Genomic DNA, 14314 nt, shown 5'->3' with positions numbered 1-14314 from the left:
ATAATTGTGTATTACTATAGAGATTAACAGACTGTGGAGAGCCATAATATATTTATGAATGTGCATACATTATTTTCATGTGCAACAAATACAATGAAAGGAAAATATTCTATCAACTTGAGAGGCAGGGACATGGGAAGGGTCTGTGGTAACGAAGGGGGACTGGAGGGAGGAAAAGGAGGGGTAGAGTGATGTAACTCTATTCCAGTGAAAATAATAACAGCAATAATAATGCGTTGACAGTGGGGAAGAGTAAAATATAATAGACTTCTAACAACTTCTTGCTTAAATTAAATTCATTTTAAACTGAGATCAAAATGGTACTTATGAAATACTATATGAATTTCCAATACATGTTTATGTTATATAATATTTAAATCAGTTTATCTTCTCAACTACCTCAAACATTTACCATTTCTTTGTAGTACAGCTTCCAAGATCCTTTATAGCTTTTCGAGTTGTGCAGGAAGTCATTGTCATTCATGATCACCCCACTGTATGTGCATTAGATCCACTGCCCCTACTTAACCATAGCTATCCCCCTCTACTCCCCATCCTCTGGTGACTACTGTTCTACCCTCAACTTCCGAGAGGCCAACATGTTTGGATTCCACATATGACCAAGGTCACAGGTACCTGCTTGTGTGTGTACACGACTTATCTCCCTTAACTTTGTGATCTCCAAGTCAATCCATGATGTTTCAGACGGCAGGATCCTGTGATTTTTTTTTTTATTCAGGGTTCAAATATATTCCAATGGCTCTCTCCAGTGCCATTTTCTTTTCTTTTTTCTTTGGTTTCTGAACTTCTAGGAATCAACCCCTTGGTCTTGTACAGACCAGGCAAATATTCTGCTACTATGCTTTTATATCTAAGCTCATGTTTAGATTGATTGTTTCTGTTGTTGACTACCATGAATAATGCTGAAAAAAATCAGAAAAGTGCATTTATTTTCAGCAACCTGATTTCATTTCCTTTGGATATGTACCCAGCAATAAGACTGAGACACTGTCTTCCACAGTGGTTATATTAATGTACATTCCTCCCAATCATGTCAAAAAAATACCTGTTCTAAGATGTGCACAAAAATTGACTGAAATTAGACAGCTTTAAGTGATTATTGAAGCGCACATTTAAAAATTGTTTTTATGAAATACACATTTCTGAAAAATATTATAGCAACTTCTTAAAATGCAAGCATAGTAATTAGCCGTGATGCTGTAATAGCTACAGTCCTAACACGAAGGAGAATAGCAAAGAACGATGTTGACTTCAAGGTTGGTGTGGCCTACATAGCAAGTTGATGGCCAGATTCACATCACAAGACCCAAATTCAAAAGATAATCATCCCATGGTCCAGATATCCCTTTTCTGATTGAACACTCAAGGAAAAGAAAATCAGTATATCTATGTCTATATCATCATGTTCACACCAGCTATACTTTCAGTTCAATCACATGACAAAACTGCCTGTCATGAGTGAAAAGGGAAAGAACATCAAACACATGCTGTGAAGTATCATTGCACCTTAAAAGGGGACAAATCCTGTGATCTTCCACTACATGATTAATATGGAAAATAATAGTGCTAAATGAAACAAGCTAGACACACACACACACACACACACACACAGAGAGAGAGAGAGAGAGAGAGAGAGAGAGAGAGAGAGAGAGAGAGAGAGATCCTGCGTGTTCCACCACATGATTAATATCGAAGATAGGATGCTAAACGAAACAAGCTAGATGCAGAAAGAGATCGTGTGATCTTTTTGTTCCTAGAGTCTGGAGAGTAGCCAAAAAAAAAAAAAAATCACAGAAGTAGAAAAGAATGGTGGTTTCAGGGTCTGAAAAACGGAAGAATTAGAGGGACATTGCCCAAATGATACAGAGGTTCAATGGTCTACGATAAATGAGTTTTAGAACCTGAATAAGCATCATGATAATTTTAACAATAAGGACCTGTGTATTTGAAGTTTGTGGCAACAGAACACAGAATCAGATCGTCCAATCCTAACTCTTACTTTGTTTAAAATGTCAGCATTTAATTAACCTCCGAAGTGGCACCTCCGTCACCCTTAATCTTCTCTTCAGCTCTTCTCTAAAGACCTTGACCTTCGCGATGACAGGTGTCTTAGGAGCTGGCCCTTTCTCAGAGCTTTGTAGTAGCCTGGTCGCACAGCATCAATGATGGGAGCAGCCCCAGTCTTGTTTTTTGCTGCATTGACCCGTGTCTGCTCGCTGATCAGCGTCCATAATTTATCCCGGTTGACAGTTGGGCAGAAGGGCTGGTTCCTCTTCAAGTGGTAATGCTTCGTACCAACTTTCCCGAAGTAACCTGGATTTTTGTCAACGCTGATCCTGTGGTGATGCTCGCCTCCAGCATTCCCGCTCCCCTCCTGGGTGCTTGTGGTACTTACTGATGCAACTATGGCTGTGGCTAACGTGGTCCCGGAATTTCCGGGTCTTCCTCAGTCTGGATGGCAATGACTCCCATGCATCATTTTTCCAATAGTCTTACAAGTTTACCTAGATTATTCTTCACAAATACCACCCTCTTAAACACCATTTTCAGGGTTAGCAGATTGTTTTTGTTCAAATACTGCCTCAATGTGAGGCTTAATTCTGAGTTTCTCTATTCTTGTGCGTTGGCTTCCTAACTTCTCACTACCTTGTTAAGTGTCCGTGCCTTCAAGCACCTCTGTGTATATACTGTGTATCTCTTTCCAGATGTTCTCGGTGGTCTGCATTTATTGCCTGTTGTTTATACAAGCACAAAGTCTATGACCTTGCTCAAGGTTACTCAAAGACCCATGGATTGGTTGTTTTGATTTAATAATTATCAAAGTTAGACAAGTATTTAATGACCTTGTTTGATTTCACATTGAAAGACAAATGTTTGTTTTCAGTATGTGTGTCCACGTGAGTGCACATGCCACAGCATAGATGTGGAGGTCAGAGGACATCTTTGTGACCTCATTTCTCTCCTTCCGCCTCTGCATACATAGGTTCTAGAGATGGAGTTCAGTTTGTTATGCTTGTAGGTTGGGGAATACAGTCATCTCACTGGCTCTGAAGACCTTTTTGATAATTTTCAGTCACCTATTTATTTATTAAGAACTTATAATACATGAAATAGTCTTTTAATATTAGGAACACAAGAATGAAATATGCCATTCACACATCTTAAGCATTTACTTTCTCCTTGGTGTAGCATAATACATAAATAAATCACGGTGTTTCACGGCTTTATGAAATTCGTAGGCAAATGGTTGGAACTGGAAAATATCATCCTGAGTGAGCTAACCCAATCACAGAAAGACATACATGGTATGCACTCACTGATAAGTGGCTATTAGCCCAAATGCTTGAATTACCCTAGATGCCTAGAACAAATGAAACTCAAGACGGATGATCAAAATGTGAATGCTTCACTCCTTCTCTAAAAGGGGAACAAGAATACCCTTGGCAGGGAAGAGAGAGGCAAAGATTAAAACAGAGACTGAAGGAACACCCATTCAGAGCCTGCCCCACATGTGGCCCATACATATACAGCCACCCAATTAGACAAGATGGATGAAGCAAAGAAGTGCAGACTGACAGGAGCCGGATGTAGATCGCTCCTGAGAGACACAGCCAGAATACAGCAAATACAGAGGCGAATGCCAGCAGCAAACCACTGAACTGAGAATAGGACCCCCGTTGAAGGAATCAGAGAAAGAACTGGAAGAGCTTGAAGGGGCTCGAGACCCCATATGTACAACAATGCCAAGCAACCAGAGCTTCCAGGGACTAAGCCACTACCTAAAGACTATACATGGACTGACCCTGGACTCTGACCTCATAGGTAGCAATGAATATCCTAGAAAGAGCACCAGTGGAAGGGGAAGCCCTGGGTCCTGCTAAGACTGAACCCCCAGTGAACTAGACTGTTGGGGGGAGGGCGGCAATGGGGAAAGGGTTGGGAGGGGAACACCCATAAGGAAGGGGAGGGGGGAGGGGGATGTTTGCCCGGAAACCAAAGAATTATTATTAAGTATTAAATAAATTTAAAAAAGAAAAAATCACGGTGTTTCATTCAATAGTAAGTGCTATAAAGAAATAATAAACAGTGAGATATTTACACATAAGTAAATGGCAAGCTATGACCTCAACATCAAGAAGAACGCAAGGCCAAGCTTGATGAGTGGTGTGTGCCTATGATCCCATCACTCATGGGGATTTAAAAAAAATGCATGAATTTGAGGCAGGTGTAGGGACACAGGAGGATATAAAAGAGAAAAGAAAGTAACAAGAAAGAAAAAAGAAATAAAAAACCTCTCTTCCTGGACTATATACCAAGGTTCTACTTAAAAACAGTAAAGGTAGATGAGGAGGACCTTAAGGTCACAGGGTTGGGGAATGCCATCTAGCCCAAAGCAGGAGTCTAGCTACTGAGGAGACCAAATGGAGAAATCGCCTATAGTGTTAGTATACAATAGCTAAAGTGTGGTATACTTTAACACTTTAAACACTGGAGACAATAAAGCATCAGAATAATGTAAAACAATGGTTTTGTCCTCTGAAATGCTTAGTAAAGCACAAGCATGCTCACTTTGGGCTGGGAAAAATGGCTCAGTGTTAACACCATTTGTTTTGCAATCATGAGGACAGCAACTCCAGAGTTCCACAATGCCTGTAGGTATAATTCTGAGGGATTTAACCTTCTTTTCTTTCACACGCACACACACACACACACACACACACACACACACACACACACAGAAGGTGGGGGTGATAAGAAAAGAGACCACATCATACCTTACGTCTCTGTATCACAGCTCTATGTTAACTGTCATAACACTTTCACTGAAATAAAAATGGAAAGGTCCCCTCAGCCATTTAACTGATAGGAAGTCAATGGGCTGTCAAGAGAAACAGATTTCCTTTCACTGACAGTTTCATCTCTTAATTTCATGGTGGTAGAAGCAACTTAGAAAACTGATGCCCGAACTTACAATGACCAAGAAGGAATAATTGTTTAAAGTAATACTGATGAAAGTGAGAATCTTTTGAACATGAAACAAGGCTGCCATTGTGTGTAAAATTGTTAGACCAGAAAAATCCTTGGCACATGCAGACAGCACTCTGTCCCTGAGGACAGCTGCCCTGTCCTAGTTTGAAAACAAGGTGGAAATGCACTTACACAGTTGGACCCAAGAGAGAAGATATTAAGCATTTCTTAGAATGTCCAGTGAATAAGCAATACAGTACACCACATCCAGGAAGAACATAAAGGCAGAAAACTAGAAGCTGATATTCCACGTGGAAAGCTTAATGGTTTACTCAATTCACTTGGCCGTTCGGAATTATAAAACAGTGGCACCGAAAAGTGTTCTGAGGGATATTATTTATCACAATGTATTTAATTAACATGAGTTTGGCAAAATGTACAATCAAATAAACTCAGTTGTAAAAAGTATGAATGAATCTGAAAAAGAAGGTTATTTTGAATTTGAATTATCCCGATGGATGAATGACTATATTAAAGAATAAAACAGACTAGAAACTGAAAGCCATAATTGTCATGATGGTTGTACAGGTGCCTCAAAATGACACCACTTCCCTTTGACCAGGATATCACACCTGGAGTGTTGAAATAACTCGTATGCTGAAGGATACAAAGTGGACACCAGTCCTCAACAATTCCTCGCGAGTACACGAACCCATGAAAAGCTGAGAAAAATCTAAGGTCCCTCTAATAGTCAAAATGTTAAAGAATGATATGGTGAATCCCAAAGGCTCTCTTACCCCATCAGAGTGGGTTAAAGTTCATGCTCTATATGAGCTTCTGCTAAAAAATATGACAAGTAACACAATTCCTATTGTCCTCCTTCTCTGCTTTCTATGCTCCAGCCTCATAGTCTCTTTACATGAAAATTTGAAGCATAACATGGTATATTTTTGTTGACAGACAGCATCTTTTTATGTGACATGCTCAGACGGATTTTCCCACATAGGACACCTGCATATACCAGGTAGCCCCCTCCCCCAACAATGACCTCACTGTCTTGGTACTACCTCCAACCCTACAGCCTTCACCTGGACACTTGATCTACTTCTTGTCTCAGATCCTGTGCCCTGCTGTGGAATCCTTCAATAACCCTGCCCTCCATAGACAGGCATAAACAAACATAGGTCAGACTCCCTAGATAGGATTACTATTCCTTATGCAAATGCTTGAGTGCTGAGATGTTTATGGTTTTACATTATAGCTTGGAACATTTGAGGAAATGTGAAAAATCTTGGAAATGGGATCCCATAGTAAACACAGTATTCATCTGTTTCGTTTGTACTTATACAGCAGTGTTGGACTTCAAATTCCATGTACTGATGAGTTGTGTGCGTGCATGTGTATATGTACACATGCACACATGTGCATTTGCGTGTGTTATTTTCCTCAATTGCTCTCTACCTTATCCTTTGAAGCAAGGTCTCTCACTGAACGTAGAGCTCGCAGATTCAGCAAGTGTGGCAAAGCAGCAAGCAAGAGTCTGTCTGTCCGTCACTGCCTCTGTCTAACGCTCAGTTATACACACAGTGCCATGCCCTGCTTCTACGGGGATACTAGGAACTGAACTTAGATCCATTCGTGCTTTTACAATAAGTATTTTACAAACTGAGCCTACTGCCTAGACCCTGAATTCGATTCTTTTCAATTCAGAATATTTAAACTATATAGTAACTCTTTTATAAAAGCTGTCACATTTGTTACTACTTAGTTATGTAGGTGATTATTAGTTTAGTATCTCTTTTTCTCACCAGGGTACAACCTCAGACAGGAAAAGCAAGTCTGTCTTATTCATCTCTCTGCTTCAAGTCTCTAGGATAGCCATGAATGCTTTGCTAGTCAGTTGCAGGTGTAGACAAGGTCTTTTATAGAATCTTCTAAGAAAAGATGGAGAAATATGAGCTGGTCATGGTTCAGTTCAGTTGAATAACAGTCTCGGATGAAATGACCATATCCAAGGAATGGAGATTAAAGACGGTCTGGAGACCGTATAGATTGTGCCGCCCCAACCCACATGATGGTACAATGATTTATTGTCTTGGTGGTAAATAAAAGTCACCTTTTCACTCACTTAGAAATGATGAACTTCAAGGCCTCACTCTCATCTATTGGGGTTCATGTTTCTATTAAAAAAAACTCTCCAAAAAAAAAAAAAAACTTGTAGTTTTCTACAAGATTTCACTTCCATATGACATTCGGTTTTCTTTTCTCCCATTGATTTTTTCTCTTGGGATACTGAGTTAATCAACAACATTAATAAGAACACTTCCTGTGGGTTTTCTATTTTAGATATCATGGGGCTGGAAGGGAACTGGGGAGCTGGGCGTTATGTATAATTGAACCCAGGGTCTCTAGCATTGAACTAAATACCTAGCCCAAATAAATGTTTTTACACGTTATCTCAATCCATGGCAGATAACAAGTGGAATATACTACCAGCATCTGTAAAAGACTGATGAGTGCTTTCACATATATATTTTGATTTGATCCGGTGAAGACTGTATTGTAAAGCAAAGTGAACAAGGAGACATTTGAATGATTATTAGTCAATGATTGCTGAATATTGTTATTCCCCTTATCTGTGTACAAATTTCAGATCTGTTAATAATACAAAACAGCAAATGAAATGCAAATTAGTGTCTTGAGGGACTTTCCAATTACAACACAAAGCCAAAGGAAACAAAATTCACAGATTTTACTTCAAAAATACATTCTTCCATGTTTGCTGGTTTGTGCACTCCAATCCCAGTGCTCAGGTAACTAAGGTAAGAAGATTCCTACGACTTCTAGGTCAGTGTGTGGAACATAGTGAGTTCCAGGCAGGATAGTGTGAGATGCTGTCTTACTAAAAATGGTATAAATATGTATAAATATATATAAATATATAATATAATATAATATAATATAATATAATATAATATAATATAATATATATCTGACACACATATACTAAGTTTTTAATGACGATGTTTTTGAAACCCAACAGAAAAAATAGGATATATAGCTGCAATGCAGGCCATTTATAAAGGATAATCACAGTGGGTATATAAATATGTATAATACTCAACCTGTCACATAATAGGGAAAAGGCGAATTAAACTGAATTATATTTCATAAGGCTGACAAGAATTTAAAGGAATGAAGCTATCAAACCTTGGCAGTTATACGAAATACCTATTTTTCTGCATGTTTAGGGGTTATGAAATTGGAGAAACCACTCTGGAAAGCACACTGACAGTCTATCAGAGAAAAACATCTCTGCTGACTCAACAATCTTCTAAGAAACAATTCTAAAGAAATAATCACAGATCGGTATCAAAAAATACATAACAGAATGATTTTTGGCTGTGGTGGTAAACTTTGGAAACATAATTATCCGGTATGTTCTTTTCTCATATTTTAAGTCACCGTATTCTTACTTTATTCTTACCTAAAACTGGGATAAGCTTTATATGCTAGTGTACATCCTCACCCCAATGTTATCAGGGACAATGTCACAAGATGCAGAGATTAAAGATAGTCACATCACTTTCACCCAAAAAAGAAAACAATGAAAAGCAGGAGGAGGGGAGACAGGAGGGAGGGAAACCAGGAAAAGGGGTAACATTTGAAATGTAATACATAAACTATCCAAGAAAAGAAATCTATAAATTTGTACAAAAATTCAATTAAAAAACAAAAACAAAATATTTGCTAAACAAAATACATCTTTAAAAGAATAGAAAAAGAGAATAAAATAATAAATGGGAAGAAATAACAGAACACACATAGTGATCAAATAGAATTCATGATATCAACTGAGAGCACAGAGTGGAGCAGAAAAGACAAAAGAATTTACAGTCACATATTGTGATCGTTAAATTTTCATTTTGCTTATTTGTTTGTTTTTATTTTTGTAGAACAGTGCCATGTTATGTAGCCCATGCTAGCCTCACACGTGGGTTGTATTTTGAATATTTGCATCTCTGTTCACTGGCAGGTTGGCCTTGAATTTTCTTTTGTTGTTGTTGTTGTTGTTGTTGTTGTTGTTGTTTTTGCCTGATTTTGATACCAAAGTATGCTGGCTTTGCAAGAGAAAAAATTAAAATAAATAAAGAATAAAGTAGCATCCCTTCCATTTCTATGCTATGGAATAGTTTGAAGAGCATTGGCATAATTTTAGGGTGTGATGTAGTGGTTTGAATAGGTGTGGCACTATTATGAGGTGTGTCCTTGTTGGAGTAGGCGTGGCCATGTTGGAGGAAGTGTGTCACTGTGGGGACTCACTTTGAGGTCTCCTATGCTCAAGGTCCAACCAGTGTAGAATACAGTCCCTTTCTGTTGTCTTAAGATCAAGATGTAAAACTCTTTGTTCCTCTAGCACCATGTCTGCCTATATGCTGCCATTCTTCTCACCATAAAATTAATAAACTGAACCTATGAACTGTAAGCTAGTCCTAATTAAATATTTCCCTTTATAAGAGTTGGTGTGGTCATAGTGTCTCTTCATAGCAATGAAACTTTAACTAATGTTCAGGGGAGTCACATTCAAATATAATTACATTTTCTTTTCTCCCTTTTCTCCCTCAAACCCCATTCCATGTATTCTCCCTTTACTTTCTCTCAGGGAAGCTATACCCATGACATCTCAACAACATGGCTGCCTAAGCAAGACCTGAACAAGGACATCACCAACAGACAAGATGAAAACATGAGAGATATTGAAGTCTCACAGGGTCCCAAACCTAAGGAATAAAAAAGCTACAGGAAACTACAGAAAGCTGAAAGCAGAAGAGTCTTCTGGGAAGAGTCCCGCAGATGGTACTAGTTTTTCTTTAAACTTCTGGTAGATAAAAATGAAACCATCTGAGTCCAGGATTTTATTTCTTTTTAATTACTATACTTTGTATTCTTCTATCAATTTTATTACTCATTACTGATCAGTTTAGCTTCTACATATCTTTTAGGTTTACTTTTGGTAGACAATATATGTCTGTAAATTCACTCACTTATTTTACATTATCTAATTCATTCAATATATGTTTTCAAAGTATGTCCTAATGAACTTCTATTACTGAAAATATGTTGTAAAGCCCCCCATTTTGTCCTTAATTTTAATAATTTAGTTAGGTTAAGTGTTTTATGTTTATCTTTTCAAAGAAGCAATGCTTTGTTTCAATTATTGAAATTATCAGCTTATTTGCCTTATTTTTATAGATCCATTAAGTCCATTTGATCTATATTTCCATTTACTATGATTTTGTTTTTGGTTTGATGAGCATTGATAAGAATCAGTTAAAGAGCAGTCAACATCACTTGCCGTTGTTTTGAAGTCAATCTATGCCTTTACATCTCATAGCATTGATGAAATAGGACACCAATGCATGGGGGGGGGTGTCTGTGTGTGTGAGCGTGCGTGCTCACAACTGTTACATCCTCTTATTGCATTGCCATTTAATCAGAAGTTGTCTTCTTTATCTTTTCTAACCAAGTTTGGTTTGAAGGGTTAATGGATATCTATAAGATTCTTAGAAAACAACATCTGATGGTTTCTAATTCTATTTTCTTGAAATCCTCTTTTCCATCCTCTCACTGTTTTTATTGTGTGCTAGTGTATTGAATTTCCTGCAAGCAAATGGGTCTTGCTTTCCTCTAACTGGCTTGTCTTTGTCTCTTGACTGAATAACAAACCATCAACAACTACAGTAATTATTGAAATGTATGCATTGATTCCACTAATATTTTGTTCTTTATATAGTATTTGGTACATTTGTATCACTGATCCACTTATTTTTTTGTCTTGGCCCATTTTTCCCCCCTGTGACTTCATAGGTGTGTTTATCTTTCTCTTTACTGAATAGAATATCCTGTCAAGTGTCTTCCAAAGTGATACCTTAGAGGTCATGGACTCTCTAGCATATGTTTGTCACAGAAAGCTTTTTTATATTCATTTACAAAGAATGTCTATGCTGGGCACAGTAACCCGTGTTGCTAAATATTATCATTCAGAGCTTGAAATACATCATTCTTCATCTTTCCAACTTTTAGAGTCTTAATTTTTCCTGTCAAAAAGAACTACAGGGACATAAATGGAGAAGAGTCTGAAGGAAAGGAGTTCCAGCAACAGGCCCAAAGTGGGATCCAGCTCAAGGGGAGGTCCCAAGGCCTGACACTATTACTGATGCTATGATGTGCTTAAAACAGAAGCCTAGCATGACTGCCCTCTGAAAGGCCCAACAAGCAGCTGAAAGGATCAGATGCAGATATTTACACCCAACCAATGGACAGAAGCTGGTGACCCTTGTGGTTGAATTAGGGAAAAGCTGGAAGAAGTTGAGGAGGAGGGCAACCCTGTAGGAGGACCAGCAGTCTAATTAACCTGAACCCCAAGATCTCCCAGACACTGGATCACCAACCAGGCAGCATATGCCAGCTGATATGAGGCCCCCAACACATAGACAGCAGAGGATTGTCTTGACTCGGTGAAAGAAGATGCACTTAACATTCAAGAGACTTGAGACGCCAGAGAGTGGGGAGGTCTGGTGAGGTGGGGTTTGGAGGAGTGGAGACATCCTCTTGAAGAAAGATATGGAATAGTCAGAGGGCAGACCCAGAGGGAGGTAAATTCTGGACTGAAAAAAAATTAAAGAATTTTTTAAAAAAGAAAAATAGTAAAAATGAATTAAAGAACAGGAAAAGAGACATCTTTTATTATTCTTGTGGCTTTGCCTTTCTATATGGCTTGGTGTTTCTTTCTGGAAGTTATCAATACTCTTTCTCTAGTCTTTATATTTAGTTTTCTAAGTATAATATAATGTGAAGAAAGTTTTTCCTGTGTGTTTGGCATTTCAAATGCATCTGGAATCTGGATAATTACTATTTCTTGGATTTTGAGGTATCCGAACTATATTCATATTATGTTTTTATGACTCTATCTTCTTCCATAATCTGTGACGTTGGCCATTTAAGGATGCCCTATAGGCTTTCTGTCTATTGCTGGTACTTTATTATTTCTATCTTCATTATTGTCTGAGTGTTATAATTCATCCACTCTTTCTTCTGGCCGTGCGACACTTTCACTAAATCTATTCTATCGGTTAAAACTGCCATAGTTGTTTTACAGCTGGATATGCTCCTCTTCCCAGAGCTCAGGCTGCCTGTCTGCCAGTTTGCCTGGAGTTAGCTTCAGACTGCTTTCATCAGTGAGTTTCGCCTTAGGTCATCTCATGAGCAGTGTTCATAGGCTCTTTGCCCATGTCGTGTGCATTATCCATAGACTCTCTGTCCATGTCATGTGCACTGTCCACAGATAGATTCTCCTCTGTGCCTTTCTAGTTCTGGTGCTCTTGATATGCAGAAGGCTGGTGTGAAGGCTTGGAGGCATTGCTCTCCATGAGTTTTCTTCTCTTCTTCACAGAACACTTTGATTTTGGAGTTTTCCTCTTGGAATCTGCTGCCTCCTTACCCAAGAAGAATAGTTAGCCATGGGGATGGCAGGCACTGAGGGTCTTGCCAGTATTTGAGTTGTGCAGTTTGTAGCTATGTTTTCCAAGCTTCTGATTCCTCTACCTTTGTTTCCTGAGACTTCACTTTCCCTTTTGCTTCCGGCTCCAGAGCAGGAAGAGAAGGGATCCTCCCCGTTCCTTCTCGCATGCTTTTCCTGGTAAAATGAGTTATAGTTATTGCTTCCCTTATAAAGCAATCATACATTCTTGTATTTTATCTTACAGGCTGCTGTTTACTGAAGTCCTTTCGTTGCCTTTCTGTGGTTCTCACTTGTTTTGGAATCATGGTTCTGATGGTTCCTTTCAGACTCTCGATAATGTAAGAGACTGTTTCTTACCCCATTCATTATTTGTCAGTTTGTCATTAATGTTTCTGCTGAATTGGAAGCAGTTATCACTTCAAAACTGTTCTCCTTGGGGAAACATAAAAAGTGAATATTGAATGCAGTGTTATGGGAGAAAAGGCAGGCAAAGGTCCATGTTTTTAAAGCTAAACAAATACTGTATCACTCCGTGGGTAGGACAGGTCTACAATAGGCTCTCTGTGGAGATGTAAATAGATTAGTGGTTGACATGGGAGAGGGTAAAGGATGGAAACTGCTAACTTGTATGCTTCTTTAATAGCCTTGAGAGCATGGTTAGAAATGTTTTGGAATTTGATAACAGGGATGATTATACAACGTAGAGAGTACTAAAAAGCACTTAACTGCATACTTTGCAATGATAAATTTTCTATTTTGTGAGTTAAATATCAATCTTTAAAATCATATATATACATATATATGTACATATGTATATGTATATGTATACTAAACTGATTTTAATTGGAGACATCAAATAGTTTGTCACTTAGTACTCCAATAGCTGTCAATTATTCATAAAACAAAAATATAATTATATAATTGTAATATATATGTATGAAAGCACATATTTTGAGTTCATTTTAAGATGTATAGTTTAGACAAAAGCCAACATTTGAAACATATTTTTTCTATATAAAAGCTATCGGTGTCAAGTTCACATATCATTATTCTTAGAATTCTACACCCTTATATAAGAAATATGCCTAAACTATAATGATGAATACGTGCACTTTGTAGTTCATCTTAGCACCAATCAATAAAATTGTTTTTAAACTCTGGTCCCAAAACATAGAAAGTCTGAACGCAAATATGATATTTTATATAAAATAAAATTGATAATTAACCAGTATTTATAAATACTAAACGATTTAATTCTATTTTGTACACAAATCTTTGCATATTCATATAAAATTAGTCAGACAATTATAGCTATAATCCATTTATGTCATATCTTAACCCCCATTATATTATATAACAAGTTGATTTTATTATGTTGATTTATTATGTTGATATATAATATCATATATTATTGATAAATTGATGTTATATAATAAAATTCACAGAAATGTTAATATTATAACTCTTAAGTTTATAGGACTTGAGTCAGAAAGAACATTGAGAATTAAAAAGTGGGAAATTCTTCACATTTAATGGCATATTTTCTTCTGAAACTTGAGATGGGGAAAGGTCATGGAGATGATTGAGACAAACCAGCACAAGCATTATCTGTGATTCCTGGCGCTGCAGTCTCTGCACTCTCCCAATCTGTTCATATAAAAACGGCTGAAGACCTCACACATTTAAGCTAAGCTACAGTACTCATTTTATAAACCCTTTTGATATGTAATAAATTAAAAGAATTAATCCCTGTGCCCCCAAGAAGCTAATTTTATTCACCCAGGAAAAAAGTGCTAACATTAA

At 37.6% G+C, this 14314-nt stretch overlaps 1 pseudogene; it reads right to left on the bottom strand.

The window, feature by feature from the left end:
* Positions 1-2040: 2040 nt before the first annotated feature.
* The window catches only part of Rpl27a-ps2 (ribosomal protein L27a, pseudogene 2), a 32278-nt pseudogene continuing 20004 nt past the window's right edge, over positions 2041-14314 (bottom strand).

Source organism: Rattus norvegicus, chromosome 7, assembly GCF_036323735.1.
Source record: "Rattus norvegicus strain BN/NHsdMcwi chromosome 7, GRCr8, whole genome shotgun sequence".
Lineage (NCBI taxonomy): Eukaryota > Metazoa > Chordata > Mammalia > Rodentia > Muridae > Rattus > Rattus norvegicus.
The sequence above is the reverse complement of the archived record's forward strand: the minus strand, read 5'-3'. Positions and strand labels throughout refer to the sequence as shown.